Source organism: Phyllobates terribilis, unplaced genomic scaffold (assembly GCF_046119375.1).
Source record: "Phyllobates terribilis strain yellow unplaced genomic scaffold, ASM4611937v1 Scaffold_25__1_contigs__length_18738178, whole genome shotgun sequence".
NCBI classification, from domain to species: domain Eukaryota; kingdom Metazoa; phylum Chordata; class Amphibia; order Anura; family Dendrobatidae; genus Phyllobates; species Phyllobates terribilis.
In genome coordinates, this window is record NW_027362785.1 from 8,696,950 (window position 1) to 8,707,512 (window position 10,563).

A 10,563-nucleotide genomic window follows, 5' to 3' on the forward strand; every position below is an offset into this window, starting at 1 on the left:
ATCATTCTCGGCCGCAGCTGTAAAATGTGTTGAGGCTTCGATTTCTCGTCTGTTTGGGCGGTGAAATGTAATTGGCTGGAAGTTTCCACAAGACCATATGGACAAATCATTAATGGAAAGGGAGTGATGGACGGTCAGTGTGGGGGGCAGCTCTCGAGACCGCAGACAGACACTGAAACAGGAGCCGCCGGCAGGGAAGACGAGGGGGAAGACGACGGGGACGGGGAAGACGACAGGGACGATGACGGGGAAGACGACGGGGAAGACGACGGGGACGGGGAAGACGACAGGGACGATGACAGGGAAGACGACGGGGAAGACGACGGGGACGGGGAAGACGACAGGGACGATGACGGCGAAGACGACGGGGACCACGACTGGGAAGACGACAGGGGGGAGGACCAGGACGACGATGGGGACGACGACAGGGACGACGACGGGGAAGACGACGGGGACGACGACGGGGACGACGACGGGGACGACGACGAGGACGACGGGAACAGGATAGGGAGACGACGGTAACACACAGCTACAGGACTTACACAGGATGGATGGATGGAGATAGATAATAGATAATCAATAGATAATAGACAGATAATAGATAGATAGATAATAGATGATAGATAGATAATAGATAATAGATAGATAATAGATAATAGATAGATAGATAATAGATAGATAATAGATAGATAATAGATAGATGATAGATAAATGATAGATGATAGATAATAGATAGATGATAGATAATAGATAGATGATAGATAGATAGATGATAGATAATAGATAGATAATAGATAATAGATAGATGATAGATAGATAATAGATAGATGATAGATAATAGATAGATAATAGATAGATGATAGATAGATAATAGATAGATAATAGATAGATGATAGATAGATGATAGATAGATGATAGATAATAGATAGATGATAGATAATAGATAATAGATAGATAATAGATAGATAATAGATAATAGATAGATGATAGATAATAGATAGATGATAGATAGATAATAGATGATAGATGGATAGATAAATGATAGATAGATGATAGATAATAGATAGATGATAGATAGATAATAGATAGATGATAGATAATAGATAGATGATAGATAGATGATAGATAGATAATAGATAGATAGATAATAGATAGATAATAGATAGATGATAGATAATAGATAGATAATAGATAGATGATAGATAATAGATAGATGATAGATAGATGATAGATAGATGATAGATAATAGATAGATGATAGATAGATGATAGATAATAGATAATAGATAGATAATAGATAGATGATAGATAGATGATAGATAGATGATAGATAATAGATAGATGATAGATAGATGATAGATAATAGATAGATAATAGATAGATGATAGATAGATAATAGATAGATGATAGATAATAGATAGATGATAGATAATAGATAGATGATAGATAGATGATAGATAGATAATAGATAGATGATAGATAATAGATAGATGATAGATAGATAATAGATAGATAGATAATAGATAGATAATAGATAGATAATGGATAGATGATAGATAATAGATAGATGATAGATAATAGATAGATAATAGATAGATAATAGATAATAGATGATAGATAGATGATAGATAATAGATAGATGATAGATAATAGATAGATGATAGATAGATGATAGATAGATGATAGATAATAGATAGATGATAGATAATAGATAGATGATAGATAGATGATAGATAGATAGATAGATAATAGATAGATGATAGATAGATGATAGATAGATAATAGATAATAGATAGATGATAGATAGATGATAGATAATAGATAGATGATAGATAATAGATAGATGATAGATAGATGATAGATGATAGATAATAGATAGATAATAGATAATAGATAGATGATAGATAGATAATAGATAGATGATAGATAATAGATGATAGATAATAGATAGATGATAGATAATAGATAGATGATAGATAATAGATAGATAATAGATGATAGATAGATGATAGATAGATAATAGATAGATGATAGATAGATGATAGATAATAGATAGATGATAGATAATAGATAGATAATAGATAGATAATAGATAGATGATAGATAGATGATAGATAATAGATAGATAATAGATAGATAATAGATAGATGATAGATGGATAGATAGATAATAGATAGATAATAGATAGATAATAGATAGATGATAGATAGATGACAGATAATAGATGATAGATAGATAATAGATAGATAATAGATAGATGATAGATAGATGATAGATAATAGATAATAGATAGATAATAGATAGATAATAGATAGATAATAGATAGATGATAGATAGATGATAGATAATAGATAGATGATAGATAGATGACAGATAATAGATGATAGATATTATGGATGGACAGATGACACAGTGCAGGGGTCTTTCTCAGCCTCGGGGGTGTTATACAGATGAATATTCGCACTTTTCCTCTGTGATCTCTTCGGTTTCTCTTGGTGTTTTGCGGATATTTCTCCTCATTCATCATTCAGGACATTACACAGATTCATGTTGTAGAACGTTCCGCAGCTTTACAGAGAGATCATATATCCGGCTCAGTTACATTTCCTCCATTTCTAGAGACGTCTATATATTCTCTATAATATCAGAAATAGAGGATGAGAAAACTCAAATGCCAATAAGATGCATCTATCACCGCTGACAACCGCCTGTATACATGGGAGGATGTCAGCTCCACCCCCTGGTGATGACATCACTGGTATAATAACGAGACCACACCCCTTATACCACACCCCAGCTCCTCATCTATCACCGCTGACAACCGCCTGTATACATGAGAGGATGTCAGCTCCACCCCCTGGTGATGACATCACTGATATAATAACGAGACCACACCCCTTATACCACACCCCAGCTCCTCATCTATCACCGCTGACAACCGCCTGTATACATGGGAGGATGTCAGCTCCACCCCCTGGTGATGACATCACTGGTATAATAACGAGACCACACCCCTTATACCACACCCCAGCTCCTCATCTATCACCGCTGACAACCGCCTGTATACATGGGAGGATGTCAGCTCCACCCCCTGGTGATGACATCACTGATATAATAACGAGACCACACCCCTTATACCACACCCCAGCTCCTCATCTATCACCGCTGACAACCACCTGTATACATGGGAGGAGGTCAGCTCCACCCCCTGGTGATGACATCACTGGTATAATAACGAGACCACACCCCTTATACCACACCCCAGCTCCTCATCTATCACCGCTGACAACCGCCTGTATACATGGGAGGATGTCAGCTCCACCCCCTGGTGATGACATCACTGGTATAATAACGAGACCACACCCCTTATACCACACCCCAGCTCCTCATCTATCACCGCTGACAACCGCCTGTATACATGGGAGGATGTTAGCTCCACCCCCTGGTGATGACATCACTGGTATAATAACGAGACCACACCCCTTATACCACACCCCAGCTCCTCATCTATCACCGCTGACAACCACCTGTATACATGGGAGGAGGTCAGCTCCACCCCCTGGTGATGACATCACTGATATAATAACGAGACCACACCCCTTATACCACACCCCAGCTCCTCATCTATCACCGCTGACAACCGCCTGTATACATGGGAGGATGTCAGCTCCACCCCCTGGTGATGACATCACTGGTATAATAACGAGACCACACCCCTTATACCACACCCCAGCTCCTCATCTATCACCGCTGACAACCACCTGTATACATGGGAGGATGTCAGCTCCACCCCCTGGTGATGACATCACTGGTATAATAACGAGACCACACCCCTTATACGACACCCCAGCTCCTCATCTATCACCGCTGACAACCGCCTGTATACATGGGAGGATGTCAGCTCCACCCCCTGGTGATGACATCACTGGTATAATAACGAGACCACACCCCTTATACGACACCCCAGCTCCTCATCTATCACCGCTGACAACCACCTGTATACATGGGAGGAGGTCAGCTCCACCCCCTGGTGATGACATCACTGATATAATAACGAGACCACACCCCTTATACGACACCCCAGCTCCTCATCTATCACCGCTGACAACCACCTGTATACATGGGAGGAGGTCAGCTCCACCCCCTGGTGATGACATCACTGATATAATAACGAGACCACACCCCTTATACCACACCCCAGCTCCTCATCTATCACCGCTGACAACCACCTGTATACATGGGAGGAGGTCAGCTCCACCCCCTGGTGATGACATCACTGATATAATAACGAGACCACACCCCTTATACCACACCCCAGCTCCTCATCTATCACCGCTGACAACCACCTGTATACATGGGAGGAGGTCAGCTCCACCCCCTGGTGATGACATCACTGATATAATAACGAGACCACACCCCTTATACCACACCCCAGCTCCTCATCTATCACCGCTGACAACCACCTGTATACATGGGAGGAGGTCAGCTCCACCCCCTGGTGATGACATCACTGATATAATAACGAGACCACACCCCTTATACGACACCCCAGCTCCTCATCTATCACCGCTGACAACCGCCTGTATACATGGGAGGATGTCAGCTCCACTCCCTGGTGATGACATCACTGGTATAATAACGAGACCACACCCCTTATACGACACCCCAGCTCCTCATCTATCACCGCTGACAACCGCCTGTATACATGGGAGGATGTCAGCTCCACCCCCTGGTGATGACATCACTGGTATAATAACGAGACCACACCCCTTATACCACACCCCAGCTCCTCATCTATCACCGCTGACAACCACCTGTATACATGGGAGGAGGTCAGCTCCACCCCCTGGTGATGACATCACTGATATAATAACGAGACCACACCCCTTATACCACACCCCAGCTCCTCATCTATCACCGCTGACAACCACCTGTATACATGGGAGGATGTCAGCTCCACCCCCTGGTGATGACATCACTGATATAATAACGAGACCACACCCCTTATACCACACCCCAGCTGCTCATCTAGCTGATGTCATGGCAGGAGGTATAGTAGCGGTATAGTAGAAATATAGTAGCGGTATAGTAGCGGTATAGTAGAGGTATAGAAGAGATATAGTAGCGGTATAGCAGCGGTATCGTAGAGATATAGTAGCGGTATAGTAGAGATATAGTAGTGGTATAGTAGAGGTATAGTAGAGGTATAGTAGAGATATAGTAGCGGTATAGTAGAGATATAGTAGCGGTGTAGTAGAGGTATAGTAGAGATATAGTAGAGATATAGTAGCGGTATAGTAGAGATATAGTAGCGGTATAGTAGAGGTATAGTAGAGATATAGTAGAGATATAGTAGAGGTATAGTAGAGGTATAGTAGCGGTATAGTAGAGGTATAGTAGCGGTATAGTAGCGGTATAGTAGAGATATAGTAGAGGTATAGTAGAGGTATAGTAGCGGTATAGTAGAGGTATAGTAGCGGTATAGTAGAGGTATAGTAGAGATATAGTAGAGGTATAGTAGAGATATAGTAGCGGTATAGTAGAGGTATAGTAGCGGTATAGTAGAGATATAGTAGAGGTATAGTAGAGGTATAGTAGAGATATAGTAGCGGTATAGTAGAGATATAGTAGCGGTATAGTAGAGGTATAGTAGAGATATAGTAGAGATATAGTAGCGGTATAGTAGAGATATAGTAGCGGTATAGTAGAGATATAGTAGCGGTATAGTAGCGGTATAGTAGAGATATAGTAGCGGTATAGTAGAGATATAGTAGAGGTATAGTAGAGGTATAGTAGCGGTATAGTAGAGGTATAGTAGAGGTATAGTAGAGATATAGTAGAGATATAGTAGCGGTATAGTAGAGATATAGTAGAGGTATAGTAGAGGTATAGTAGAGGTATAGTAGCGGTATAGTAGAGATATAGTAGCGGTATAGTAGCGGTATAGTAGAGATATAGTAGCGGTATAGTAGAGATATAGTAGAGGTATAGTAGAGGTATAGTAGCGGTATAGTAGAGGTATAGTAGAGGTATAGTAGAGATATAGTAGAGATATAGTAGCGGTATAGTAGAGATATAGTAGAGGTATAGTAGAGGTATAGTAGAGGTATAGTAGCGGTATAGTAGAGGTATAGTAGCGGTATAGTAGAGATATAGTAGAGGTATAGTAGAGATATAGTAGCGGTATAGTAGAGATATAGTAGCGGTATAGTAGAGGTATAGCAGAGATATAGTAGAGATATAGTAGCGGTATAGTAGAGATATAGTAGCGGTATAGTAGAGATATAGTAGCGGTATAGTAGCGGTATAGTAGAGATATAGTAGCGGTATAGTAGAGATATAGTAGAGGTATAGTAGAGGTATAGTAGAGGTATAGTAGAGGTATAGTAGAGATATAGTAGAGGTATAGTAGAGATATAGTAGCGGCATAGTAGAGATATAGTAGAGGTATAGTAGCGGTATAGTAGAGATATAGTAGAGATATAGTAGCGGTATAGTAGCGGTATAGTAGAGATATAGTAGAGGTATAGTAGCGGTACAGTAGAGGTATAGTAGAGATATAGTAGCGGTATAGTAGAGATATAGTAGCGGCATAGTAGAGATATAGTAGAGGTATAGTAGCGGTATAGTAGAGATATAGTAGAGGTATAGTAGCGGTATAGTAGCGGTATAGTAGAGATATAGTAGAGGTATAGTAGCGGTATAGTAGAGATATAGTAGAGATATAGTAGCGGTATAGTAGAGATATAGTAGCGGTATAGTAGAGATATAGTAGAGGTATAGTAGCGGTATAGTAGAGATATAGTAGAGATATAGTAGCGGTATAGTAGAGATATAGTAGCGGTATAGTAGAGATATAGTAGCGGTATAGTAGCGGTATAGTAGAGATATAGTAGCGGTATAGTAGAGATATAGTAGCGGTATAGTAGAGATATAGTAGAGGTATAGTAGCGGTATAGTAGAGATATAGTAGCGGTATAGTAGAGATATAGTAGAGGTATAGTAGCGGTATAGTAGAGATATAGTAGCGGTATAGTAGCGGTATAGTAGAGATATAGTAGCGGTATAGTAGAGATATAGTAGCGGTATAGTAGAGATATAGTAGAGGTATAGTAGCGGTATAGTAGAGATATAGTAGCGGTATAGTAGAGATATAGTAGCGGTATAGTAGAGATATAGTAGCGGTATAGTAGCGGTATAGTAGAGATATAGTAGCGGTATAGTAGAGATATAGTAGCGGTATAGTAGAGATATAGTAGCGGTATAGTAGAGATATAGTAGAGGTATAGTAGAGATATAGTAGAGATATAGTAGCGGTATAGTAGAGATATAGTAGCGGTATAGTAGCGGCATAGTAGAGATATAGTAGCGATATAGTAGCGGTATAGTAGAGATATAGTAGAGATATAGTAGAGGTATAGTAGCGGTATAGTAGAGATATAGTAGCGGTATAGTAGAGATATAGTAGCGGTATAGTAGAGATATAACAGCGGTATAGTAGAGATATAGTAGCGGTATAGTAGAGATATAGTAGAGATATAGTAGCGGTGTAGTAGAGATATAGTAGAGATATTGTAGCGGTATAGTAGAGATATAGTAGCGGTATAGTAGAGATATTGTAGCGGTATAGTAGAGATATAGTAGCGGTATAGTAGAGATATAGTAGAGGTATAGTAGAGATATAGTAGAGATATAGTAGCGGTATAGTAGAGATATAGTAGAGATATAGTAGCGGTATAGTAGAGATATAGTAGAGATATAGTAGCGGTGTAGTAGAGATATAGTAGCGGTGTAGTAGAGATATAGTAGCGGTATAGTAGAGATATAGTAGCGGTATAGTAGAGATATAGTAGAGATATAGTAGAGATATAGTAGAGATATAGTAGCGGTATAGTAGAGATATAGTAGCAGTATAGTAGAGATATAGTAGCGGTATAGTAGAGATATAGTAGAGATATAGTAGCGGTATAGTAGAGATATAGTAGCGGTGTAGTAGAGATATAGTAGAGATATAGTAGCGGTATAGTAGAGATATAGTAGCAGTATAGTAGAGATATAGTAGCGGTATAGTAGAGGTATAGTAGAGATATAGTAGCGGTATAGTAGAGATATAGTAGCGGTATAGTAGAGATATAGTAGCGGTATAGTAGAGGTATAGTAGAGATATAGTAGCGGTATAGTAGAGATATAGCAGAGATATTGTAGCGGTATTGTAGAGATATAGTAGCGGTATAGTAGAGGTATAGTAGAGATATAGTAGCGGTATAGTAGAGATATAGTAGAGGTATAGTAGAGATATAGTAGCGGTATAGTAGAGATATAGTAGAGATATAGTAGCGGTATAGTAGAGGTATAGTAGAGATATAGTAGCGGTATAGTAGAGATATAGTAGAGGTATAGTAGAGATATAGTAGCGGTATAGTAGAGATATAGTAGAGATATAGTAGCGGTATAGTAGAGATATAGTAGCAGTATAGTAGAGATATAGTAGCGGTATAGTAGAGGTATAGTAGAGATATAGTAGCGGTATAGTAGAGATATAGTAGCGGTATAGTAGAGATATAGTAGCGGTATAGTAGAGGTATAGTAGAGATATAGTAGCGGTATAGTAGAGATATAGCAGAGATATTGTAGCGGTATTGTAGAGATATAGTAGCGGTATAGTAGAGGTATAGTAGAGATATAGTAGCGGTATAGTAGAGATATAGTAGCGGTATAGTAGAGATATAGTAGAGATATTGTAGCGGTATAGTAGAGATATAGTAGCGGTATAGTAGAGATATAGTAGCGGTATAGTAGAGATATAGTAGAGGTATAGTAGAGATATAGTAGAGATATAGTAGCGGTATAGTAGAGATATAGTAGAGATATAGTAGAGATATAGTAGCGGTATAGTAGAGATATAGTAGCGGTATAGTAGAGATATAGTAGCGGTATAGTAGAGGTATAGTATAGATATAGTAGCGGTATAGTAGAGATATAGTAGTGGTATAGTAGAGATATAGTAGCGGTATAGTAGAGGTATAGTAGAGATATAGTAGAGATATAGTAGCGGTATAGTAGAGATATAGCAGAGATATTGTAGCGGTATAGTAGAGATATAGTAGCGGTATAGTAGAGATATAGTAGAGATATAGTAGAGATATAGTAGAGATATAGTAGAGGTATAGTAGAGGTATAGTAGCGGTATAGTAGAGGTATAGTAGCGGTATAGTAGCGGTATAGTAGAGCTATAGTAGAGATATAGTAGCGGTATAGTAGAGATATAGTAGCGGTATAGTAGAGGTATAGTATAGATATAGTAGCGGTATAGTAGAGATATAGTAGTGGTATAGTAGAGATATAGTAGCGGTATAGTAGAGGTATAGTAGAGATATAGTAGAGATATAGTAGAGATATAGTAGAGGTATAGTAGAGGTATAGTAGCGGTATAGTAGAGGTATAGTAGCGGTATAGTAGCGGTATAGTAGAGATATAGTAGAGATATAGTAGCGGTATAGTAGAGATATAGTAGCGGTATAGTAGAGGTATAGTAGAGATATAGTAGCGGTATAGTAGAGATATTGTAGCGGTATAGTAGAGATATAGTAGCGGTATAGTAGAGATATAGTAGCGGTAGTGCTCAGCATGGCGGTATCTGACAGATCCTACACTTTATCTATGATTACTATCTATTACAATCTGTTACTTCTCCTCTAAAACTTTCATCTTTTCTTTCCACCAGAAATCCCATACGGAAGATGTATAAAGTGCCCGTGTGACCCCCTGAAGTATCTGAACGCGAGAACAAGACGATCTACGAAATCAACGGTGTCTCCTATGGGACAAAAGAAGTAAACCCTTAAACTCCACCTCCCCTATAAAAGTATCCATGACTCCCTGGCCGGCACATAGAAGGAAACGTCCTTCTCCCCCCGACATCCCCGGTATCCAGCCTTCATCACGTACTGATTGATTAATAACGATGCGTCTTACTAATCACCGCTCGTTAACGTTGGAATGTTTTGTAAATAAAATCATCATTTTTTAACTCGATTTCTCTTTTATTTTATCCGGAAGTAATTGAGGTGACAAGAGAGGCGTGAAGTTGACTTCTTCTTATCTCCTTTATTTTATGAATTCTTTCCCCGTCCATTTGCCTCGTTGAGTTATCGGCCCAGGAGATCCATCTTCTAGATCGTTTCTTCCAGGATTTTTAGCTCATCCCTTTGATGATAATGTATTTTTGTAGGGAGCTCTGGGTTTAGAGGTCTAATCCGACCTCAGATACGTGATAAAGAGCAGATGGCTTCACTATATCCAAGTGACATCTACTTATAGTAAAATATTTAACACCCCAGATCTTGTAATGAAATATTCCTTCAGCTGATGGAAGTCGACATAGGAGCCAGAAGGAGAGATTATAGGATCGTGAAATCACCATGGTATTTAAAGAGCAGGTATTTGATACTCGGCCAACGTCGGGCTCCTTGAGATGTGGTTTTATCTTAGGAAACTCTTCTTTCTGATGTATTTATATAATCTGACTGCATCTTAAGGTCAAGTTGGGCATAAGTCTCCCTAA

The 10,563-nt window shown here is 39.1% G+C and overlaps 1 long non-coding RNA gene across 1 annotated transcript in view; it reads left to right on the plus strand.

Moving 5' to 3' along the window:
• Positions 1–10,029, plus strand: part of LOC141176356 (uncharacterized) — a 51,480-nt gene extending 41,451 nt beyond the window's left edge. The window contains exon 3 of the long non-coding RNA XR_012253142.1: positions 9,724–10,029. This is a non-coding gene — a long non-coding RNA (uncharacterized lncRNA). The remainder of the gene's footprint in view (positions 1–9,723) is intronic.
• The last annotated feature ends 534 nt before the right edge of the window (positions 10,030–10,563 follow it).